Below are 25,654 nucleotides of genomic sequence, written 5' to 3'. Positions count from 1 at the left end.
TAGCAGTGTCATGCTAATAGCCGCACACATGCTCTGAAGGGACGGCGTTAAAGTTGTGACTTGTTTGGTTATTGATTCCTCTTTCCCCCCCGTGGTGCCTCCAGTCCAATTAGAGAGCTCGATGGGGAGACGTGACAAATGACTGGCTGGACACACTGGACTCCCTGTGCCCAGACATCCCTCTGCTAGCCACACACACACACACACACACACACACACACACACACACACACACACACACACACACACGTCTCTCTCTCACACACACACACACACATACACACACACACACACACACACATACACACACACACACACACACGTCTCACACACACACACACACACACACACACACACACACACACACACACGTCTCTCTCACACACACACACACACACACACACACACACACGTCTCTCACACACACACACACACACACACACACGTCTCTCTCACACACACACACACACACACACACACACACACACACACGTCTCTCACACACACACACACACACACACACACACACACACACACGTCTCTCTCACACACACACACACACACACACACACACACACACACACACAGCCTCCCGCAGCTGAATATCAGCATCGGCACATAATGTCTTCTGGATCATCAAACAGCTGCTGAAGAATCAGATCCATCACTAAGATGGATTAGTGTTAAAGCCATGAGGCCACGAGAGGAAAAGGTCAAGCTTGTCTTGTTTTTACTTTTGTTTTTGTCAAGGATGATTGGTACTAAAATATCCACCTTATTTCTAGATGCCATGATGCCTTACGTGAAATATGGGTGCTTCTTCCGGTGTCATCCTCCCCCCCCGTTACGTTGCTGACACAGACACAACATACTGTAGCCCGTAGATCTCCGTGAAGTGGAGCAACAATCTCCCACAGTTTGACTTCCGCTTTAGCGATTTGAACCCTAAACCCCCGTAGCGCGCCATCCAGCTTGGCAAAAATCTCGTCTATAAATATCCCGAGTTGTTCAAAGAGCAACAGAAATAGTGGATGTGATAGATAAAATTATTACATTCCCTCAAATAACTCGTCAAACGAGTGTTATTTATTGTGACGAGCAACTTTTTTTCCCAGCGTGGAAGTTTTAACGAGGAAATGCACCCACAATTATTTTACAGCGGGGCATTCAAAAATAAGGTGGATAGGATTTTTTTCTTTTTCTTTTTTTCGTGTGAACCCAACAATAACTTCAGTTATCTGGCTAATAGTCAACTCGTACAGTACAGTTAGAACCCTGCAAAGAAATGTGCTGTGTTCTGCTTGGATTATTATAGCCGCTGACCCGTTTTAGGTAAGGTCAAGAATAGAAAGAAAAATGCACACTCACACCTCACTATTTAATGCAGTACAGTATTTGTGACCTTCAGGGACACTGCGCACCAAAACAAAAATGCAAAGTGAGCGACCTTGCAGGGACACGAGTGACAGTGAATGCATCAATTATTCCAGAGAGATGGAGAGCGAGTGAGACGGCTGACAACATCAGTGCTGTTTATGACAAGGATGAGTAGTACGGTGCTGTTAAAGCACAGCGTTTCCACACGCAGGCCAACAGCACCAACAGCACCTCATTAGTTCTAATGAAAAGTCCATGTCTGTCCACTCAGTCTGGGTTCTTATGATTCTTGTTCTTACAAGACTTTCTTTCTTTCTTGCTTTCTTTCGTGGAGACAAGCGGACAGACCCTCTTATAGACGTCTCGGCCCCTAGTGGCCACGCCGTAAAAAGACTGCCCAATTTACTCATTTGAATTTCTCGTTTAGAAACATATTGTTTCATCCTACTACTATAATTGGTGTCTGTCGGTTTGTCCGACAGTTGCCAAGACGCGCTTCCGATCACCTCCAAAATTTGCCGAAACACTGTTCAGGGGTGTGGCATGAGTTTGGTGCCACAATAAAATAAAAATAAAATAAATAAAACAAGACACAGTCTAATAACGGTTTGGCTTCCCTGCAATCTTTAGGTATGGATATAGCAATTAATAAGTAGGCTTGATGACATTGTCACCGCGATGATATCACAATTGCTTGAGTGACTCACTGATGACATAATTTCTTAAATATTTTTTGAAAGCATTTCATTACATGACCACAATCCAAAATATAGATATATAAATATTTATTAGTATAAATCCCCCCCATTTTTAAATAAATTCTAGCTACTTGGAAATTGTATTGCCACTTTGTCCTTTTGTTGTCTACAAACTAAATGTCCCAATTAGCTCGGTTAGTTCAATCACTTTAATGTACAGCGGTTGCTTTCCAGTGCTCAGGGAGGGACTTTAACTGCACGCTTCTTCCAGATTGCAATCAGATACAGCCAGACATTTCTGTGATCCAATTACGTCCTCAGCAACATACTATGAGTATGAGACAAACATATTAAGTCTCATTGAATTGTTGATGCACAGCTTGGTGGTGGTTCTGTTATCTCCTGCTGTCATGATGAAAACAAGACAACTTCAGAAATCAGAAGAATACTCTCGCAGTTCACGTCTTATGCATAATCAATGTCATTTTATCACAGCACCCACACACTGAGGTGATCAACTGTCAATCAAATCTCTCTTTTTTTGATTGTGGACCTGAAGCAGCAGCTTGTTGGCTTGTTTGGATTGGGAGTTGTGTGATTAATGGATCTTTTCGTAGAACAGGAGGTAGGCTTGTGCACCCTGGACTTTGCTCTCAGTCACAGGCTGAACACTTCCGTCACTGACATGAAACCAGGATCCTCCAAGCGACTCGGCCACTCCTTTGGACGTAGCTGCAGGGCACTGAGGTGGTGCTGCAGGGTACTGAGGTGGTGCTGCAGGGCACTGAGGTGGTGCTGCTGCAGGGCACTGAGGTGGTGCTGCTGCAGGGCACTGAGGTCGTGCTGCAGGGCACTGAGGTCGTGCTTTCACATAGGCTGTATAATGGCCGGATCTCATCGTTCCACTGTGCACCACAATGCCATAGAGGCCGTACAAAACCCGTGTGTCTCCCTCTGTCACGTTCTTGCATTTTACGGCACAAAAAGGCGCTAGATCCAGAATCATAGGGAATTGGACGTGTCTGTTGACCTTACAAATACCGAAGGCATTCTGTTGAAATCTCTTCAGATGAAGAGTCAGTACTGGTGGAGGAGAGGAGATCAGCATTTGTTTCCAGGCGTCAGTGTAAACCTTCTTGGACCCTTCTTTACATGTGCTCTCGTTGGCCTGCCGTTTGGTGCAGGTGGCACACATCAGGCTGTTGCTGTGAGTGAGCGTCTCCACTTCGGTGAACAGAAACAGGCAGGACTGCACTGAGCACTCCTGTTTCTCCGGCGCCGTTCTGGTAGTCAGCGTCTGGAAGGCCAGCTCTGGATCCTGGTTCACTACAGTATACTCTTTAGCCTCCAGTGGCGCGTCTTCACGCTCCACGCAAGCTTGGTCCACATCAGGGTCTTCTTCTAAGAAGGTCTCATCCTTTGGGTCTGCAGGATTGGTGTGTGCGCTCTCTGCAAGGCTCTGAGATGTGAGACTGTCCAAAGTGACCGTCGCCTCAAGCTTCTCCTGCCTGCTCTGCCGATTGTTTGTCTGCCTCGCCCTCTTTGTCTGCATCTTTGCCTGCTTCTTGGCTTTATTCTGCTGGTACTTAGTCTTCCCACTTGAGCTGTCATCCTTTCCCTTGGTCAAAGCCACTAATCCACCAAAGCTTCTTCTGCTATCCTGGCTTGACTCGCTGCTCTTCTGAGCTCCTTTCTTCTGGTTGGTTTCCCCGTACGCCTCGTCACAAACAGGCAGGGAAAGATCCAAAAACACCTCCGTGACTAAAGACACCGTTCTACACTGTTGACACATTAGAGTGCTTGTCAGTTCCCCGCTGAAGACTTGGTCCACAAAGTTTTTGGGACATCCATATTTCTCGTACGCTTCAATTAATGTTTTCGATTGGTCTCCATCTGTGCTTTTCCCCGATTTTCTCAATGCCTCCAGTATCCCACAGCTTGCTCTTTTGACCTCCTCAGTTCGCATCCCGTCCAGTAGGTAGCGCAGGAGCTCTTGGCTGTCTTGCTGCTTAAACCCTTTGAACCTGGCGGCTTTTTTACAGACTTGTGCGAACAACTCCCGAGGAGTCACCACACCCTCCTTAGTCTCCTGGATGTCATTGAGTAGGTGGAACATTGACAAAGCCAGCGATCCAGGCTGGTCTAGCTGGACTTCAATCGGCTCCAGATCGGAGGAGGCACAAGGCGTAATGTTAAGGCTCGTCTTCTCTTCTGTCACTTTATTGAGAGTCTGCCTTAAGAGCTGTGTCTGAGAGAGGTTCTGAATAACTGCGTTAAAGAAACAAGTGTTTCCCAGATTGCTCAGTCCCTTCACTGAAACCACACCGCTGCCTTTGGTGGTACTGGAGTTTTGCGTTTTCACAACATTCTCTCTTTTGGGGGTTTTCTTTTGATTCTCCTTGTTTTCTTTGTCCTCATTTTCCTCTGTCTTTACAGTTGTCATCTTCTGCTCTTCCTCCAACACACTCTCCTCCACTTTGACCTGTGTCCGCGGTCTCTTTGGGGAGTCTGAGGTTTGCTTTTTTATCTTGGCAACCAACTCAGCCAAATGCCCAGTTCTGGAGTACTGGACCTGGTCATCACATGTGTAGCACCACACACTCCAGTCATCCATGCAGACCACCAAGCAATGCGGATCTGGGCGTGGCCTCTCATAATGTTTGATTGCATGTTGGTTCTCAGAGGTACGTCCGCACCCTCTGTGTCCACATTTCAAGCAGACCCATATCGTTGGTGTTTCTCTTTCCTCCTCTTCATCCTGTGGCAGGGTTGTGCTGGTGCTCCCATCATCTTTACAGTCCTGACAAACGGTCCCATTACAGTTCCCAGAAGAGTTCTGCAAAAATCGATGGTCTATTCCGTTCTTAATATGGCTGCAAGAGGGACCTGGAAGATCAGTGTCATCATCCTCTCTGGAAGTCTTCTCCTTTCTCACTTTCAGACTCACAACAAGGGGACTATCCCCACAGTTTCCACTTTCTCTTCCATTGGCACAGATCTCTAATCCAGCCATATTCAACTCCGTTCAGTGAAGATATCCGTACGGCGACAGGAAATACATGTATGTGTGGAAAAACAACATAAAAACACAACTAAAAAACGGATGACATCACTGATGACATCATCACCAATGACATCACAATTGCTCAAGTGACATCACTGATGACGTATCACTGATTACATCACTGACAACATCATCATTGATGACCTCATTCACCGATGACATCACAATTGCTCGAGTGTTAATGTAGAATACAACCCCCCATATTATGACATCATTGGTGATATATGACATCAGTGACCTGGCTTGTTAGCGCATGGTGATTGTTACCCCATGGTGTCCGGGACAATACATGTTTGTGCCACTTTTTCCTCACAATCCACCTCAGACTCTCACTGTTACACCTCATCAGTCTGTGTGATGATGTTCAGACTCTCACTGTTACATCTCATCAGTCTGTGATGATGATGTTTTATGCTGTTTTTTGCTGATTTCCCTCAACCTTCCACATCTACTTCTAGATGTGTTGAAGATGCGTCTGGTGCAGTGATTCAGTTTGAGCCAGCTGATCAGCTGTAAGCACAAAGCAGTGCTGACGGGGCCCGGTCTCTGAGGAGAGTCTGGAGTCTGTCACCGAGACGGCCCGCGCGGCCCGGGCGCTGGAGGCTATCACAGCTCCAGATTGAATTTGCCTCAGTAATAGCTTCAGTTTCTATCCGCTCCTCCACAGCCCCGCAACGAGGCCGGCCCAATTTGAGCCCAATTAGGTTCTGCTAGCCTGGCTGGCTGTCCTACTTCACAGCCTCCCCGTCTCCAAAGGAGAGCGACGAGTCCAACAAGCTGTAACTCGACAGCTTTGGTGTGTTTCTCTCCCCAAATGTTTGACCCGCCTTTTGTTCTGAATGGGATTTTAATTGAATCTGCTGCTTAGATTAGTGTGAGGGCAACCGAGATTTACCCCGTTTACTCAGCAAGGGGAAATCCACTTGAGCATGCGGGCTGTTTTCAGCTTGGCCCTGCTTGACATTCATCCAGGGATACACATTCCCCATCTCCACACACACACACACACACGCACACACACACAACATTCCCCATCCAACTGCTGCTGGCTGCTGAGCAACTCAAGTGGAGCAACTGGGTGTTAAGGCAACTCACCAAGTTTCCTCATCACTGAACTTCCCTGTTGAGTGTTCAGAACACACGCACCAAAACCATCCCTGTGTCCCTGCTGCTCCATGCTAATGCTTTAGCATACACAATGCTGAGTGATAGTAGGCTTCATGCTAACGCTTTAGCATACACAATGCTGAGTGATAGTAGGCCCCATGCTAACGCTTTAGCATACACAATGCTGAGTGATAGTAGGCTCCATGCTAACGCTTTAGCATACACAATGCTGAGTGATAGTAGGCTCCATGCTAACGCTTTAGCATACACAATGCTGAGTGATAGTAGGCTCCATGCTAACGCTTTAGCATACACAATGCTGAGTGATAGTAGGCCCCATGCTAACGCTTTAGCATACACAATGCTGAGTGATAGTAGGCCCCATGCTAACGCTTTAGCATACACAATGCTGAGTGATAGTAGGCCCCATGCTAACGCTTTAGCATACACAATGCTGAGTGATAGTAGGCCCCATGCTAACGCTTTAGCATACACAATGTTGAATGATAGTAGTAGGCTTCATGCTAATGCTTTAGCATACACAATGCTGAGTGATAGTAGGCCCCATGCTAACGCTTTAGCATACACAATGCTGAGTGATAGTAGGCCCCATGCTAACGCTTTAGCATACACAATGCTGAGTGATAGTAGGCTTCATGCTAACGCTTTAGCATACACAATGCTGAGTGATAGTAGGCTTCTAGCTTTATCCAAAGAAAAAAAGAGGACAAAGAAGAAGAGCCTTAACCTTAGAACACTAACGTCAGTTAATAGTGGAGCGGCTAAGTGCTTATTTTCATCAGAATCTTTCAGTTGACGATACAAGCGTGAAAATTGGCATGAGCAGTCTCCATGGGTCACTTGACAAGAAAATTGCCCGAGCCAATTGAAATTTCAAGATGGCGGGCAATTTTCAAGATGGCCGACACCTTAGTGGAGCAGTTAAGTTATATAATGGTTTATTTGGTGGTAGAAGCATGGAAATTGGCATGAGCAGTCTCCATGGGTCACTTGACAAGAAAATTGCCCGAGCCAATTGAAATTTCAAGATGGCGGGCATTTTTCAAGATGGCCAACACCTTAGTGGAGCAGTTAAGTGATATAATGGTTTATTTGGTGGTAGAAGCATGAAAATTGGCATGAGCAGTCTCCATGGGTCACTTGACAAGAAAATTGCCCGAGCCAATTGAAATTTCAAGATGGCGGGCATTTTTCAAGATGGCCAACACCTTAGTGGAGCAGTTAAGTGATATAATGGTTTATTTGGTGGTAGAAGCATGAAAATTGGCATTAGCAGTCTCTGTGGGTCACTTGACAAGAAGCCACCCACAGCCACTTGAAATTTCAAGATGACAGCCATTTTCCAAGATGGCCGCCACCTTAATGGAGCAGTTAGGCCTAAGTAATCATTTAGTTGGTGATACAAACATGAAAATTGCCATGAGCCATCTCAAAGGGTCACTTCACAAGAAAATTCTCCCAGACATTTGAAATTTCAAGATAGAGGCCATTTTCCGGGATGCTACCACCCGCCATGTGGATCTTTAAATGATACATTTTCTCATAGAAATGTATTGGGTTCCTCAAAAGGCTCTGTCAAGAGAGGTTGTTTGACTGTGTTTTGTCTGACTCCTCACCCACGACCTGTCCAGTTTGGTAAAACCTGTCAGGAGTTGTCTCCCACTGGCATAGCTCTCAGGGTTCACTGAGGTACACAAGCTCCCTTACCACGACAAGGTAACAGTCACAAGGGAGTTTTTTGTTTGTTATTGTTGTTTTGTTGTTGTTGTTGTTGTTGTTGTTGTTGTTGTTGGGTTTTTTTTTTTTTTTTTTTTAACTAACAGCCATTAAATTTGTCAAATAAATACTAAGGGGTGGGGGAACAAAAATATATAACTGGATTTGTGCCGTCACTTGTGGTCTTCATGTCCGTGATGTAGATGACAAGTTCTGAAAAAATAGAGGGATGCCAGTTATGGCTAGCTGAGCTTTTAAGGCTCTGCTCATGCTTGAGGGCATTGAGATGGTCTCGCTCTCTGTTGTACAGTCCAACGAGACAGGCAGGATGGTATTTAAATTCCTGTGCAACAACATCACCAGCAATAAGCTTTGCAAGGAGCTTCATGTCACTTAGATTCCTGGCATTGTCATTGCTTCTCTTAAGGGGGACATTGCACTCTCATCTTCACAGATAAAGCACAAAGCTTTCGAGGGCTGGGGTGTTCTTCGCCTCTTGACATTGATATCTTTGGTATCGTCTGTGTCTTCAGCAGCAGTAGAAGATGCTCTCTTTTGGGCCCTTTCGAGCTTTGTGTTGTTGAACATAAGTTTACAGCTTAAATTATATTTTGCTCTGTTTCATGTCAATGTACTTTCTATACCATCACCTTCATCTAATCGGATTGGACTAAGTAAGATAGGCAGAGCATTGATCTTGTGAAATAATGGAACATTTCTTGCAATGGTACCATAACCAGTTTGATCGTGCTCTATATTGACGAAACTCGGCTGAATGAGCTTTTCCTTGGTTTCCTGCTGACAAATGAAACATCTGTCCCAGTTGGTTTTCTCAACTGATATGATGGCTTCTGCCATGTCTGCAGCAATTGCATAGAGGCCGAGGGTTTATCCTTTTACCACCTTTAAGCACTTTGATGTATGGGATACAACTAAGTTCATGCCTTAGCCCTACACTTAGTCCGATCGTTCATCCAATGTCATTTATATCCCGTGCGATCTGTACACCATCCGGTTAACTAAAACCCCATTAACCTTGGCTCGGCTCTCCCGCGCTGGCACAACCTGTCAATTCAGGTGCGGCTATCTAACTGTTTTGGGGTAAATTAGACAGCATTTGGGATACTAACTTTCAGGGCCGTAGCCAGGGTTCCGAAATAGGGGAGGTCCAGCAAGGCGGGCGCCGCCGAAATTTTTTTTAGTTTTTTTTTTCCCCTTTTTGTCATTATTCAGTATATTCTCTTTCATGTCACCACCTGCTCAGCTCTCCTGTCAACATAATTGTAACTAACAAACACAAACTGTTTTAGCCAAATTCATATCAAAATGACACCTACAAACACAGGTACACAACCCAAGCCGTACACAACACACAAAGTTACTTAGACAGACTAGACACTTACTTTCTTGGTTGTTGCTAAAAAATCTGTTAGTGTGTGTCACTCACTGTCTGTCGTTCACTCGCTCATTGTCTCGCAGCTCGCTCACCTTCAATTATCTCGCCAGGCAGACAGACAGTCATCACTCACCACCATGCTGCTGCTCTCTCAGAATCAAGTTACCGCGGACGCGGCGTCAGATGACTTCCTGCCTGACCTGCCTTTCGTTTCAAAATAAAAGCGATCCCGTGTTTTTCATGCTTTTCCTGTTTTCCATGCAGATTGTTTTATTTTTTTACAATCTTCGTTCTCAGGACACTCTACAATTTTCTGTTCCCAAAGTCCGAACTGAATTGGGGAAGAAAGCTTTTAGGTTCTCTGCACCCACCGCATGGAACAGTCTGCAGTCTGATCTTAAACTTAATAGCTTAGTAACCTTAAATGGTTTTAAGGCTATGGTAAAATCTCTTGAGAACAAGCTGTCTGTATGCAAATGTTTTATTTGATAATTTTAATGTTTTTCAATTGTATGTGTTTATGTGTTTGTTTGTTGTAACTTTGTGTTGCTGCTGTTTCTTGGCCAGGTCTCTCTTGTAAAAGAGATCTTTGATCTCAATGGGACAAACCTGGTTAAATAAAGGCAAAAAAAAAAAAAAAAAAAACTCTGAAATATAAAAAAAATCTCTGAAATATTAGGGGAGGTCCGGACCTCCCCGTCCTCATAGCTAGCTACGGCCCTGCTAACTTTCAATTAGCTGACATTGAACCCCATTCTGAGTTTAACAGCAGTGATATATCACCAGTGTGCCCTGGTAGTGCAGATATTCACTCTTGTCTAATCTATCTATCTATCTATGATCAACACAACTGTATTTTGATGCGTTAAAAATTGTATTTAGCATAATCTAAATCATATAAAATAAAATTACACCAAATCGTCCTTGAAAAAATCCCAATACATTTCTATGAGATAATTGATCTTTTGAGGATCCAGGGGGTGGCCATCTTGAAAATTGAAATTTCAAGTGGCTGAGAGTGTTTTCTTGTCAAGCAACCCTTAGAGACTGCTCATACCAATTTGCATGCTTGTGTCACTAACTAAACAATCATATTGCTTAACTGCTCCATTTAGATGGTGGCAATCTTGAAAAATGGCCACCATCTTGAAATTTCAAGTGGCTGTGGGCGGTTTCTTGTAAAATTACCCTTTGAGATGGCTCATGGCAATTTTCATGCTTGTATCACCAACTAAATGATTACTTAGGCCTAACTGCTCCATTAAGGTGGTGGCCCTCTTGAAAAATAGCCGCCATCTTGAAATTTCAAGTGGCTGTGGGTGGCTTCTTGTCAAGTGACCCACAGAGACTGCTCATGCCAATTTTCATGCTTGAATCACCAAATAAACCATTATATCACTTAACTTCTCCAATAAGGTGTCGGCCATCTTGAAAAATGCCAGCCATCTTGAAATTTCAATTGGCTCGGGCAATTTTCTTGTCAAGTGACCCATGGAGACTGCTCATGCCAATTTTCACGCTTGTATCACAAATTGAAAGATTATAGCACTTAGCCGCTCCACTATAATAACACACCATCACTAACGTCGGGTATATTTTACCCGATATAATGTAGCCTACCCCATAAAAAATACTTCTCATGAGCCATGAGTCGAAAAGTTTGGGAACCGCTGCTTTAGCCAATTACGTCCCCTCTAAAAAAAGCCTCTACAAAATGTGCTCAGTGTGAATGTAATATAGATGGATGTCTCTCTCTATGTAGTGGGAGCTGAGCTGCTCCGGTTCTAAATCAAAACCAAGGCGGATATCTTTCTCCAGCGGGGAATGAAATGAGCCCTCAACCGCTTCGACGTTTAATCAACGAAGCCCAGGTATGGGTCCCTGTAGGGGACATTTTCAGCGGGCGGACGGGAGAAAATGCCACTACCACTCACTCCGTATGTCTGCTATATAGCTCCCTGGGCTCGGGCCTGTCAGAACCGGAGGGTAGGCTAAGTAATAGCGAGTCCGGAGTTTCATGGGGAATCTTGGGTCCGGCGCCCCGGCCACATTCAGAGGTCCGTGTTGACAGGGACTCGGGGTCAATTCCATTCTGCTCACGGCCCGTTCAGGAGGCAAGCGGTTCTGCTCACGGCCCGTTCAGGAGGCAAGCGGGACGTTCAGGAGGCAAGCGGGACGAGGTTCTGCTCACAGGCCGTTCAGGAGGCAAGCGGGACGAGGATTTGGAATTGAGCGTGACCCCCCCTCAATCTCCCAGAGACCCGGGCTGAAATGGACTCGCTCCCTCCGAGCCGCAGCAGCGTGCCATCCGGTTGGAGCCGGAGTCACCTATAGGCTGCCACGGCTCATTTTACACGGCTGTTTTAAGAAGGTGTTAGTGACATCGCTGAGTCACTGCCACAGCGCCGCCGTGAGGCCGGGGAAACTGATTTCTAAGCTTTCCCTTTATACACTTGTGCTTGCTCACACACACACACACACACACGCGCGCACGCGCACACACACACACACACACACACACACACACACACACACACACACACACACACACACACACACAGATGGACTTCTAACCCCAGTGACCTCCCTACAGAGTTTAAGTCAGGATATCCAAACCTTTGACACAGTGTGGGTGGGGAGTGTTTTTACATGCAGCACACACACACATTACTAACACACGCGTGCGCACACACACACACGCACACACACACACACACACACACACACACACACACACACACACACACACAAAGTGCCGCCACCCTATTTATCTATCTATCTATCTAACATGCCCCGTACTCTGTACTTTAAATACAAAATAGATCATGATACTGTAGGTTCATGAGAAACGGTCAACGATGTTTGTTTTCAAAGCAAACTGAGAGACTGAAAGGTTGTGATGAACAGTTTGACAAAACTGGTGCTCTTTCCTGAGACTTGCAGTCAGATTCTATTTCCTGAAAGTCAGCCCTTCTTGTCGGGGTTCTTCTAAGATCCACAGGGAACCAATAAGCAGTAAGCACCTTAGAGTTCCACGTGAGATGAATCTCTAAAAGGGTTCCTTGAAGAACCTCTATGTCTTAGATGTTTGTGGAAGTCTACTGTCGGGGTTCATGAAACCTTAAAGTAAAGGTTTTTGCATCATCTTCTGCATTACTGTAGGTCTGCTTCAACTAGTTCTGTTTTGTTCTGTAGATTTACTCTTTACTGTACTTTTATCCCAACTTGTGTTTTTGTGTGTGCACGTTATCTAGTACTGTGTGTGTGTGTGTGTGTGTGTGTGTGTGTGTGTGTGTGTGTGTGTGTGTGTGTGTGTGTGTGTGTGTGTGTGTGTGTGTGTGTGTGTGTGTGTGTGTGGTTAAGTTTGTGTCACAGAAAAGGAAGGCCTAGTTGGGTGGGACTCTACTTTGTTGTTAGCTCTCAAGGTCTCTCTCCTCCCTGTGCAGTCATTGGTCTATCTCCTCTCTGTGCAGTCACTGGTCTCTCTCCTCTCTGTGCAGTCACTGGTCTATCTCCTCTCTGTGCAGTCACTGGTCTCTCTCCTCTCTGTGCAGTCACTGGTCTCTCTCCTCTCTGTGCAGTCACTGGTCTCTCTCCTCCCTGTGCAGTCACTGGTCTCTCTCCTCCCTGTGCAGGTCTCTCTCCTCCCTGTGCAGTCACTGGTCTCTCTCCTCCCTGTGCAGGTCTCTCTCCTCCCTGTGCAGTCACTGGTCTCTCTCCTCCCTGTGCAGTCACTGGTCTCTCTCCTCCCTGTGCAGGTCTCTCTCCTCCCTGTGCAGTCACTGGTCTCTCTCCTCCCTGTGCAGTCACTGGTCTCTCTCCTCCCTGTGCAGTCACTGGTCTCTCTCCTCCCTGTGCAGTCACTGGTCTCTCTCCTCCCTGTGCAGTCACTGGTCTCTCTCCTCCCTGTGCAGTCACTGGTCTCTCTCCTCCCTGTGCAGTCACTGGTCTCTCTCCTCCCTGTGCAGTCACTGGTCTCTCTCCTCCCTGTGCAGTCACTGGTCTCTCTCCTCCCTGTGCAGTCACTGGTCTCTCTCCTCCCTGTGCAGTCACTGGTCTCTCTCCTCCCTGTGCAGTCACTGGTCTCTCTCCTCCCTGTGCAGTCACTGGTCTCTCTCCTCCCTGTGCAGTCACTGGTTTCTCTCCTCCCTGTGTTGTCACTGGTCTCTCTCCTCCCTGTGCAGTCACTGGTTTCTCTCCTCCCTGTGTTGTCACTGGTTTCTCTCCTCTCTGTGCAGTCACTGGTCTCTCTCCTCCCTGTGCAGTCACTGGTCTCTCTCCTCCCTGTGTTGTCACTGGTCTCTCTCCTCCCTGTGCAGTCATTGCCCAGAGCCTGTGTTCTATAAAACTCATTATACATCTGGACACAGATGTGCGCCGATGCGCATACATAAATAACTCAGTTAAACACACGTACACACAAATAGCCAAAACCACACGTAAGGAACATGTCAACACACATGCTCTCACATGGCTGACTTCCCTCATTAAAATGTCATTCTGCAGTGTCCTCCCTCTGTCTGTGTCCCTCTGTCTGTGTCCCTCTGTCTGTGTCCCTCTGTCTGTGTCCCTCTGTCTGTGTCCCTCTGTCTGTGTCCCTCTGTCTGTCTGTCTCCGGTTATTTTGGTCGATACCTTTAAGGTATCGAGTACCGATACCCAGGCCTAAGAAGGAGGCTTCTGTAATGCCTACAACTGTACAGCCTTCCTATTTTCTGAAGCAACAATATGCATCAATATGTGTACAATATGTAACAATATAACAATAATATAACAATATATGTAACAATATAACAATAATATAACAATATATGTAACAACAATATAATATAACAATATATGTAACAATATGTAACAATGAAGCGGCCTGCATCCAGCTGATGCTCAACATTCCTGCATGTCCTTAAAGACTTCCTGCAAGTTCTAGTCTCCGTCCAGATGGTGCAAAGCCGTCACATGTCACTGTCACTGTCACCGCCCACAATGCAAAATGGCCGCTCCACCAGCACAGCTGCCCGTGAGTCTGCCCGTCATGAGCGGGTGATCCATCATCCAGCTAAATCCGATTTATGGGCCGTAAGATGATCTATATCTGAGCAGACGGGCGCTGAGATATTGATTTAACTTTGGCTTTAAGCTAGCCATAAGACTTTGTCAGCTGGCCTGTTATGAGCTATTGACAGATAGCAGGTACAGTGGGACGCTGTAGGGTATCGCTGACTGACTATTTTATTTTTTATCTCTGTTCTTTCTGCCTTCTCCGATGGCCATGAGGGCACTCAAGAATTTTAATGAACTCTGAAGGAGTCTTGCTCGACCTGCAGTAGAAGTCACTTCACTCTGAAGGAGTCTTGCTCGACCTGCAGTAGAAGTCACTTCACTCTGAAGGAGTCTTGCTCGACCTGCAGTAGAAGTCACTTCACTCTGAAGGAGTCTTGCTCTACCTGCAATGAGTGGATACAGAACTGTAAACTGTAGAGTGGTAGCCATTGTTGAAGTCCTGCTTCATGCAAATATCCCGCATCTACATCTATCTTCTCGGTGATGGAGACTCACTCTTTTGAAATGTTACAGAAGAACCAAAAGGCTGAAGGCTCTCGACCAGCGGGCGTCCGGATAGTGTAGCGATAGATTCCCTGCCTACCATGGGGGCTAGAACCTGCGACCCCCATGTTACCTCTGGTGGGCGTCCATACAGGCACATTTGGCCATGTCTGCTTGTGGGAAGCCGGATTGCGAGTATGTGTCCTGGTTGCTGCACTGCAGTGTCTCCTCTGCTCGGTCGGGGCACATATCCGTGGGGATGGCAACTGGGGGGGTAATAGTGTGATCCTCACTGTCAGGTGAAAAGAAGCGGTAGATGTATCTGAGGAAGCATGTGCTCTCCCCCGGCTCCCCAGCCAAATGAATATGCAGACAAGAGACGTGTTTACTGCCATTTGCCTCAATCATCAGCTGTCAAAATAAAGATGACGTGTGGCTGCATTAAGATATGATAATGTAACGTAAGGCGAGGCGGGCAACTTTAATTTTAATTTTTTATGGCCGTGAATGGCATCTGTCTCCAGCCATATTTCATGTGTGTTTGCTGTCTGTGATATTTCATGTTTGTCTTCTTCTCTCTGTGTGGACAGAACAACACGTCATGGAGACCCCAGGCGTGTGAGGAGTGCTCCTGCTACAGCGACACAGCTCTCTGCCGGCCCGTCGTCTGCCCCAACCCCCTGTGTGACTTCAAGAGGGTGAGACTTTTCATTATGCCTGCATGTTTTAGGAGAAAAGAACTAAACCATTCAGATCCCAGTAATAAATTATTAAAATAATACAATAAAAAAGAAAGAAATCATCAGGGTTCCTCTGCAGGTCAGGCAAGTCTGGAAAAATCTTATGGGAAATTAAGTTAAGTTAGTTAAGTTATCCTTTATCCCCTTCATTCAGTCTTATGTTACTTAACCAGAAAACGATGGTTCTTTGACTCCACCCACTGAGGATGAACTCAACCAATCACATTATTTCCTCAGAGAAATGTTATATATTGTAACTAAAACTCTGATTGGGAATTGCAGAAAAAGTCAGTGAAATTATGTTTTTTTTTTTCATTCCATATACTATTATACCTATGACTACATATTTTATGAAGTCGCAGAGCAGACCCTCTGCCATTTTGTATTTAGATGTAGTGAAGAATATTTGTCCAGATACAGAATGATGCAGCATACAGTACCAACATGCATATTGAACAGCAGCAGCCACCATCTTTCAGTTACCTTCAGAAGTTTATGGTCTGGAAACAGGAGTGGTTTCATGTTATTTTAATCTCTCTCTCCGTGTCACCTTGATGTGCACATGGTGTTTTAAAGAGCTGTTTAATCTGCTCTTTGTGACTTGTTCTTACTTTCTTTCATCAACAATCTCTGTCCTGACGGACCATTGTGCAATGAAACCTGCTGATAGCACCATTTCATTTGCTACGATGATAACTGTCCAGGAGCTTGTTAGTTCCAGCTAGCTTTACGCTCATTTGAATTCACTCAGAGCCATTTGCAAACCTCTTCTTCACTCTATCTGCTATCTGGCAAATCCCCCCTCGCTTCTTAAATGTGATTTAGACATCAGGCCTGCGTTGACGATGTCCACTCCAATCCCAAGTGGGAGCTAAGGCAACAATCAATGTGTAATGAATTCCACTCCGCTGGCTAGCAATCCAATGCTAATTAAGAATCAAGTCATCATGCTCACCAAGCCGTGCGTTCCCCCTCCTTTGATCATGTGACTCCCTCTCTCACCTGCACTGTGATGACACGCTCCGCTCCTTTGATCATGTGACTCCCTCTCTCACCTGCACTGTGATGACAAAAATGTAATCTGCCCGTTTTCTGATTTTTGGACCATCGTTGGAAATAGAATGTCGTTAGCGACAAGCTTCAGTTTGCTGTTCGCTTCCCTAATCTACATTGTTTTATATGCAACTCTGAATCTCAATATTCCCGTAACTGCACTCAGGAAACCGTTCAACATGACACACATTCTGCAGCACATAATGATATCGCTCATTAAACGCTATTATTGTATTGAAAAATAACAAATATATTTGCTCAGAGTCCAGATGTATTCTCCTATGGCATCACTGTGAAGAACCACTTTGGTTCTAATTGGAACCTTTATTTTTAATGGTGTGTGGTTTGGTCAGGAATAGGATAGAATCTTTATTTTCTCCATGAGGAAATTTGGGGATAAAAAGGTGGTTAACTCAGACGACGATCATCATAAGGCAAAACAAATCAATGTTATTTTCAGAAGAAGTATTAATTTATGCTTTCATCCCTTGAAAAACCCTATCTTCATATGACTGATCAGTTTGCTACTACCTTGCTATACCATATATTTATTAACTCAAGTTAATGTTTGACCATGACCAACCTTTCTACAAAGTGTCATGGTGTTACGTGAATCCGTTAGGCGCCTCTTTTGTGATTGAACACACCACACCTATTGCCACGCCCCTTTTGGCCAGTGGGCGTGGAAAGTTAATTAATCACTTCTAAGTTGGCCAAAGAGCAACCTTTCTGCCACGTTTCTGTGCAAATCTGATCGTAACATTTGGAGATATCCTGCTGACAAACAGGGGTGAAAACATAACGTCGCACCTTCTCCACTGGCCAAAGCTTTGGCCCTGCCAACTCCGTGGCGGAGGTAACAGAGCTTGGAATGCCGGTAATCATTACAAAAAGTGAAACCACTGACTGAGTGGTAACCTAACCACTGACAACGGCTTCATACAAACCTTTGGCCAAAGACAGAAATATGGAGTAAGACAAGTTTCATCTAAACTAGCTCATCTGAATCTCTCACGCTGATGGGGTTTTTCCCCTTTCTCGAAATAGCACTTGATAGCTTGCCAGCCAGAGAAAGTCTTGCAAAGATCCGTTGCCACGCTCAGGAAACATAGCTTGCAGGTCGCTCCCCAAACCGTCGCATCAACTGATCATGTGTGAACTTCACAAAGGTGTCATATTGTTCTGCCAATTTTGAAATCATGGTCTCCTCATATTCCTCCCGCACCTTTTCTTCCCTTTCCTTCAGCAGGCGTTCACAGATCATCCCGACTTGTCTGAGGGTGAATAATGGTTGTTCTTTCCTAGTTGGAGAAACTCCTCCAGAAGATGTTCCTGGCATGCTGGAGCCACTCTGTGGCTGTTGGCAGCTTCCATCTAGATGCTTCCTCTTTTGGATGCGTTTGTACTCCTGCTTGATGTTGTTCAGGATTTGTTCTGCAGTAAGTCTTGATGATGATTCCCCAAATGGCGAGGGTTCCTTGCGAAGATACTTCCTGGGGGATGAAGAGGATGAAGATGATGGGGACACGGGAATGCATCTTTGTCTTTTCGTGGACATTAGGTTCATCAGTGGATGTAAATCCATGCTCCTCTTCAGGCTGGCTCCACACGACATGACTTTTGGGGGGAAAGTTGCCCTCTCCAATTGCTGAGATGATGGGGACATGGGGATGCATCTTCGTCTTTTCAGAGACGTTGGGCTCAATGGATCAAAATCCATGGTCCTCTTCCGGGTGGCTCCACACGACATGACTTTTGGCGGGGCAGTCGCTCTCTCCAATTAACTTCAAGTTGGTGCTCTAAACGTTGCTCACTGAAGGTTCTTGCGAGCCAACTGTCTAACAGCTAAGCTAACATAACTTATCTGCATGTTGTCAACTGATGAGGTCATAGACATTGTGACATCATCAGTGATGTCGTAAATGACTGATGACTCTTGAGTGATGTCACTTTCGCACTTTCGACATTGTGACATCAGTAGTGATGTCAGACATCCTTCAGCGTCCATCCTTCAGGATGTCCATGTCCGTTATGGCACAGGATGTTGATGGGTAGCCAGTGGTGACTGATGATGTCATATTAGTAAACAAACACAATCCATCAACTGAGCATGCAAACGTCCCCGACTGATGATGTCATGCCTCACAATCATTGAGTGATATGAGATGAGATGAGATGAGATCAACTTTATTGTCCCCTGGGGGAAATTTGTCTTGAGCTAAAAGTGCATTATAGCCACATCCCAGCTTAACAAACAGACCACATACAAACAGTCAACAACAAAGAACATAGAGACACTCCATAATTGCACTAATTTCAACAGAGGAAGTGTACACCAAGACATAGTAGTTGCAAAGTGTGACTGTCTGATGATGTCAAGCGCCACAATCATCCAGTGATGTGACTGATGATGTCATGTCCCACAATTGTCGAGTGGGCCAGTGGTGACTGATTATGTCATACCCAGTGATGATGTCTCACTGATGATGTCATACACATTGTGACATTATCAGTGATGTCCTATACTATGTCATCGGTGATGTCACTTAAAAGCAAATGTGGTGTCGTCGTGTCATTAGTGATTTATGATAGACACTGATAGGTCGATGATGCCTGCACCACTTAGTTGTCACCTGGATATGATTTTTTGGAGGAGATGAAATGTTCAGCCGCTGTCAAAACCGGCCAGCATGTGTCTGGCGGTCGCTGTTAATTTCCCAGCCTGTTTGTGATATGGAGGCGTGCTGCGTGATTAACCACAGAGCATAAACCTCCTGTCTGCATCCATTTACTCCTGCTGAGCTACGACCAGCCACACACACACACACACACACACACACACACACACACACACACCATCTACCTCTCTCTCTCCCTCGCTTTACCTAAATCCTCATCTATTTTCACTTCCCATTATTATTTAGAGTTGTTTATGTCATTTGTCCTCAGTGTTAAATGTACACGTCATTTGTCCTCAGTGTTAAATGTACACGTCATTTGTCCTCAGTGTTAAATGCACACGTCATTTGTCCTCAGTGTTAAATGTACACGTCATTTGTCTCGTGCTGCCAAATCGGACAAGCGAACTTATTTCACCATCAGAGTTTTGCCGACCCCCAAAATAAGAAAATAAGGACGATTCCCCATCCAAGTGCACATGTCACTCCCCACCCGCTCTGCAGTGCCCCCCCCCCCGCCCCCCCTCTCAAATACAGGTATTTTCGCTGCTGTTTTTCCACATGTGATCCCTCAGGTGTGAAGGGAAATTCCAGGAAATAGCCAGTCTTGATTTACAGGTAATTTCCCTGTCTGTATGTGTGAAAACAGCTTTATTGTGTTGTAATAGCCCTGCATGCTACACACGGATACAGTATTCATAGTCCTTATTGTGGGCTCTGCACGCCTGCAGCCATCCGCTTCATTTCCATGGAAATGGGCAGACTCTAATTGACGGGTTTTGTATTCATGCTGGACAAAGAGATTCACTCTGCTTTCTCTCCCCCTGTGTGTGTGTGTGTGTGTGTGTGTGTGTGTGTGTGTGTGTGTGTGTGTGTGTCTGTGCGTGCGTCTGTGTGTGTGTGTGTCTGTGTGTGTGCGTGTGCGTCAGGGCGAGCGTCTGAGGATCCCTGCCAACAAGTGCTGCCCGGAGTGCGCCTCCCCCTCCCAGGACTCCTGCCAGCATGAAGGAGTCACTTATGGAGTAAGTGAAGCGAAGAGCAAAGAGGAGAAAAGACTTCTGTTTCCTGCTAAATGTAACGTTTTTGCAGGGTGGAAGAGCCTCGTTAGACTACCAGACACTAAAAGTGTGCGTTGAAACTCTGCTAATTCAATGAGTTTAGGTGTGGTAACTTCTTACGGTATCACATCCTCACCTCCATCATGTTGCCGGTGGGAAAGTCAGACTTCGGCTTAGAAAGTTGTCTGTCCTCAGAGAGAGGAAGAGCTTTCCTGATCCCCTCTCTCGCTCTCTCTCTCACACACACACACACACACACACACACACACAATTAAATTCAATGAGGTTTATTGGCATGATGTACATGTGAACATGTTGCTAACAATGCTTCCCCACCACCACCACCACCACCACCACCACCACTCACGTGATCTCAGCTGACAGCTGCCTAACGGTCTAGAACTGTAGCTGCAGCTCTCATGCACTGAAGACCACTTCCACCTCCTACAAAGCTTCCCATCCCTGAACTCTCCTCCACACACACGAGCACTGGACACAGGTCAGGGTCCATCGCTCGTCATATGAGAGGACTGTGAGGACAGCTGGAGGAGACTGTGAGGAGAGCTGTGGCTCAACTGGAGGAGACTGTGAGGAGAGCTGTGGCTCAGCTGGAGGAGACTCTCAGCAAAGAGATGGAGAAGCTGTGTGCTGATGTTGACGGTGTCATCAGTGAGCGATGTGGTTTTTCTTGACTTTATTACAGCACAGTGCACACATCCTTATTCTTATTCCACTGACAGGGGAAATAGCAACTGTGTCGAAAAACAAGACAATGACAAAACGAGTAAAAACAATGTTATTGCTACAAAAATTGTTGTTCAATCCATTCCACCTTGACATTGCGACGGCTCCTTTCCTGCAAGTCACACTAAACATCAGAACAGTGAGACTTAAGTGATCTTATTTACATCATCATGTCAAATATAGAGATCACGTTTGCTACAGATGTGGTGAATCTAGCATCGGTGTGGTGCTGAAACTGAGCTTGAAGACAAGTGTCTGGGGTGTGGTGACGTCCGCCACGGCTAGCTCCTGTCCATCGGACAAGCCCAGCTCTTCCAACGTTCTGCAGAGGTTTGGCCTCGTCCGTTCTTCAATGGATTTCACAGACGGCAAATACAGAGTCTTATTCTTCCCCTCCAGAGTGGTGGTGGTGATCGACGGGGATTTCATTTGTAGAGAGGAGTTTTGCGCCAGGTACTCTAAGACCTCCTGTAACGTGGCAGAGGAAGGGAACCGGAGATCCTGAGGCACCTGGCTGCAGGATGAGCAGTTGTCCTTTCGCTCTGCTTCAAAGCTGTAGGTGTACAACCCGTCCACGTCGTTAAAGACCAGGTAATTATTTAAAGGAGCATACGCGGTTGTAGCGATTTTAAAAGCTTCAGTGGCACAGGCGGCAGCAATGACCGCATTAGTTGATGCCACAGCAGGGATGATCCGCTTCACAACTCCTTGTGTGAGTCTGTACGTCACTCCTGTGATGTGGAACTCTGTGGCTCTGTCCCGGGCCCGCTCAAACACCCACTGGATGTGCTCGGGGTTGTCACCGTCCAAGGCGTTCTCTCCAAACGGCTCGTCTTTGGGCCACTGCAGCATTCGGACGTATTCGATGCAATGTTCTGGTAGCCTCGGCGTCGAGGCGATGGTGCACATGGGGAAATTCATCTGCGGTGGGTACAGCTCCAGTGTGCAGTCGACGCAGGCGGTCATGCCGGGCAGGATGACACGAGCGTTGCCTTTGAAGCCCTCCGTGCCTCCGTCAATGAGGGGAATGATGGAGCTGGGATCCAGAACTCCACCTTCATAGCTCAGGAGAGATATCAGCATTCCGTTGATCCAGCGTCTGGCGATGATGGAGTCCAGTCCACAGACCACCATGTGGAACCGTCTGTAGAAAGACTCGTCAAAGTCTTGGATCTTGTTGAAGTGAGGGACTACTTTACATCCACGGATGCGATTGTTGACGAAGTCAGCAGCCACTTCTGCCTTCGGCCGTCCAACATCTTTGGGCCTGAAAAGGAACTGCCTATTGAGGTTGGACACGTCAATAGTGTCCATGTCGACCACGTGAATGAGGCGAAACCCAGACAGGGCCAGATCTTTGAGCAGTTCACATCCAAGTCCTCCGGCTCCAATGACCAGAACCTTACATGTCTCCAACAGGAACTGTAGGTGCTCAGTGCTCGGCTCAAAGTCAGGAGGGCTGAACGGACCAGGTCTCTCCAAAAGCTTCTTCACATGGTTCCATCGCCCATCCCAGTCACAAGCACCGTCCCTGTGTGCAGCATGCACGGGCATTTTCTCACTCAGGTCCTCTATTCGCCTTCTTTTGTTCTCTGGCTCTTCAGCATCCACCATACTTCTTCACAGTCTCATCTCCTCAACGTTATCTGCTGTGAGCGATGTCATCAGTGATGTCATCGGTGATGTCATCAGTGATAAGGTCAGTGATGTCACTCAAGCAATTGTGATGTCATCGGTGATGATGTCATCGGTGATGATGTCATCAGTGAACATGTCATCAGTGATGTCACTCGAGCAATTGTGATGTCATCAGCCCCTAGTGACCACAACCTGTAATGTGTCGAGGCCACTCGCATTATTAGACTCTGCGGCTTGTTGACAACTGTGTTCCTGATGTGTTCATACTCTCCCTCCCCCCTCTGTCTCCCTCTCTCCCCCCTCTCCCCCTCTCTCACCCCCCTCTCTCTCCCCCTCCCCCCTCTCTCTGCAGCCTGACAGTCAGTGGAGTCCCTCTCAGTGTTTGCAGTGTGTTTGCTCCGGGGGCGAGGTGTCCTGCGGCCCACCCCCCTGCGCCCCCCTCAGCTGTCCCGCTGAGCAGAGCCCCTTCACTCCGGCTGGGGAGTGCTGCCCGGTGTGTGGCCGCCACGGAGGTGAGGAGAGGAGAGGAGAGGAGAGGAGAGGAGAGGAGAGGAGAGGAGAGGAGGGAGCACACGCAGCTGCTGCTCTTTCTGCTGCTGTGTGGGCTGCTTTTAAGGCTGTTAACCTATGTGACATTAATTATTACTATACGTGAATGTCAATAGATCATTTTTGGTCACTCAATATGTTAACGTAATATGTGTGCATTTTTTTAGTTTTTTGTGTTTTTTTTTGTGTTTGCCAAACCTTATACCCTCAGATGACATCATACATACCCAAATGTTTATACATTTTCAGAATTTTAACCCTTTATAAGCCACTTTGTTTTGAAAATGCTTTCTGTTTGTTTCAGCTTTCCACAATTTCCCACAAAATACAATTCCCACCCAAAGTTTTTGGGTGGGATTAATGCACACGTAGGTGTAATCAGTGCAAATCACACGTGGGGCTGCAGCAGCAGACCGCTGAGCCACCAGGGTCGTTTTTGAGACCCAGTTGAGATGAAACCACACGCACTTACTTCCCTATGATGTAAGACTTGAATTTTTGGGGGAAATGTTTTTGGAAAAACATGACTGCTTGTTTGGAAACGTTCTCTTAGATTAGGAAAATGGTTCATCGAAATGTGTTTCTGAAGATTTGAGGCGAGAAATCAGCCATGCAGCTGTTAGTTTAAAAGTTTGTATATGAGTTTTGGGAGTTCCCAGAGGCGGCGAGTTATGCTTTCGTCATACGGAAACTGAGTTGGAAAAAACAATAAAGTTTTACCTCCGGCTTGGTCGGGCGTTCATCAGGCCCGGCGCTAGGGGCGGGCCTGACCGGGCCGGGCCCCCCCATTCAACAAACTGGCCCCCCCATTCCAATTTTTTTTTTTTTTTTTGCTAAACGTTTTTCCGTTTTTCTGTTTTAAAGTTTAACATGGAATCTGGCTGTCATTAGGCATTGATTAACTGAATGCTATTGCTAACTGTTACTTTGAACATCCATTTGCAATGATTCTGGCTGGATATTAACTATTGTAAATTTGTCACAATGAATGCAATTTGTGCACAATGTGTACGGTAAATACACTTAATATTAATTGTTTAGGCCTAATTATTTGTAAAGTCACAACACATTAGAGATGTGTGTAGTTCTTCACAGATTTAGCCTCTTCATTTTGCTCTCAAATGCACCAGGTTGATGAATTTTACTTTAAAATGTACAAAATCTTCTTCCGGGGGAGAATCCCCCCGGACCCCCCTTGGGTAGCTTGGCCCCCCCAAGCTAGTGGCAGGCCCCCTCTGTAACTTGGGTCTGGAGCCGGGCCTGGCGTTCATACAGGCACGATTGGCTGTGTCTGCGGGTGGGAAGCCGGATTTGGGGTCGCTGCACTAGCGCCTCCTCTGGTCGGTCGGGGCAGAAGGGAACTGGTGGGAATAGCGTGATCCTCCCATGTGCTACATCCTGCCATTGAAGCTCCCTGCTGTCAGGGGAAAAGAAGCGGCTGGCAACTGCCCATGTCTCGGAGGAAGTATGGTGCTAGTCTACGGCTCTCCCCACATCGGCAGAGGGGGTGGAGCAGCGACCGGGGCAGCAGGGGGAAATTGGCCAAGTACAATTAGGGAGAAAATGAGGGGAAATCAGAAAAAGAAATCCAAACTGCTCATCCAGCGTAATCCCGGTCTCCACAAGCCCTTGAGGTACCAAGTAGCCAGGTGCTGCGAGAAGGTAGGGAGAGGATACTGTAGCATCGGCGCTTATCAGCTAATTAGCCAGCGCAGTTCTTTCTTTTTCTTTCTTTTTTTGCCCAGACTCTAAATCAATGAGCAGCTTGAAAAGTCAGCTCATTACGTGTTTGTTTACCTGTTGACTCACTGTGTGTGTGTGTGGGTGTGTGTGTGTGTGTGTGTGTGTGTGTGTGTGTGTGTGTGTGTGTGTGTGTGTGTGTGTGTGTGTGTGTGTGTGTGTGTGTGTGTGTGTGTGTGTCTCTCAGCGGCGTGCTCCTGGCAGGACGTCCTGTACCGGGACGGGGAGGAGTGGAAGCCCAGCCTGTGTTCCAAGTGTGTGTGCAGCAACGGAGAGGTCCAGTGTTCAGCTGCAGAGTGCCAGCCAGTGGCCTGCAAACCGGTGAGACACACACACACACACACACACACACACACACACACACACACACACACACACACACACACACACACAGTTGCTCTGGTCTGAATCAGTTGATGAGTTTGTAAACTTGGTTCGGTTTCTATCCCCCCCTCACACACACACACACACCTGGTCTGACTGTGTTTTCTCTCCCTCCTTGCAGCATGAGAACCTGGTGATCCAGCCGGGT

At 46.5% G+C, this 25,654-nt stretch overlaps 3 pseudogenes across 3 annotated transcripts; all 3 read right to left on the bottom strand.

Annotated features, from left to right (window-relative positions):
* Positions 1 to 2,673: 2,673 nt before the first annotated feature.
* Positions 2,674 to 5,088, bottom strand: LOC310783823 (ubiquitin carboxyl-terminal hydrolase 16 pseudogene; annotated as a pseudogene). Its single transcript has 2 exons — positions 2,909 to 5,088; positions 2,674 to 2,807 (listed from the first exon to the last, which is right to left on the bottom strand). The product of its transcript is annotated as a ubiquitin carboxyl-terminal hydrolase 16 pseudogene (transcript).
* Positions 5,089 to 17,814: 12,726 nt separating this feature from the next.
* On the bottom strand, positions 17,815 to 18,465 carry LOC310783149 (akirin-2 pseudogene; annotated as a pseudogene). The gene has a single exon. The product of its transcript is annotated as an akirin-2 pseudogene (transcript).
* Positions 18,466 to 21,390: 2,925 nt separating this feature from the next.
* On the bottom strand, positions 21,391 to 22,809 carry LOC310783822 (NEDD8-activating enzyme E1 catalytic subunit pseudogene; annotated as a pseudogene). The gene has a single exon. The product of its transcript is annotated as an NEDD8-activating enzyme E1 catalytic subunit pseudogene (transcript).
* Positions 22,810 to 25,654: the final 2,845 nt, after the last annotated feature.

This window comes from Poromitra crassiceps (genome assembly GCF_964638095.1).
Source record: "Poromitra crassiceps genome assembly, chromosome: 10".
Taxonomy (NCBI): Eukaryota; Metazoa; Chordata; class Actinopteri; order Beryciformes; family Melamphaidae; genus Poromitra; species Poromitra crassiceps.
The sequence above is the reverse complement of the archived record's forward strand: the minus strand, read 5'-3'. Positions and strand labels throughout refer to the sequence as shown.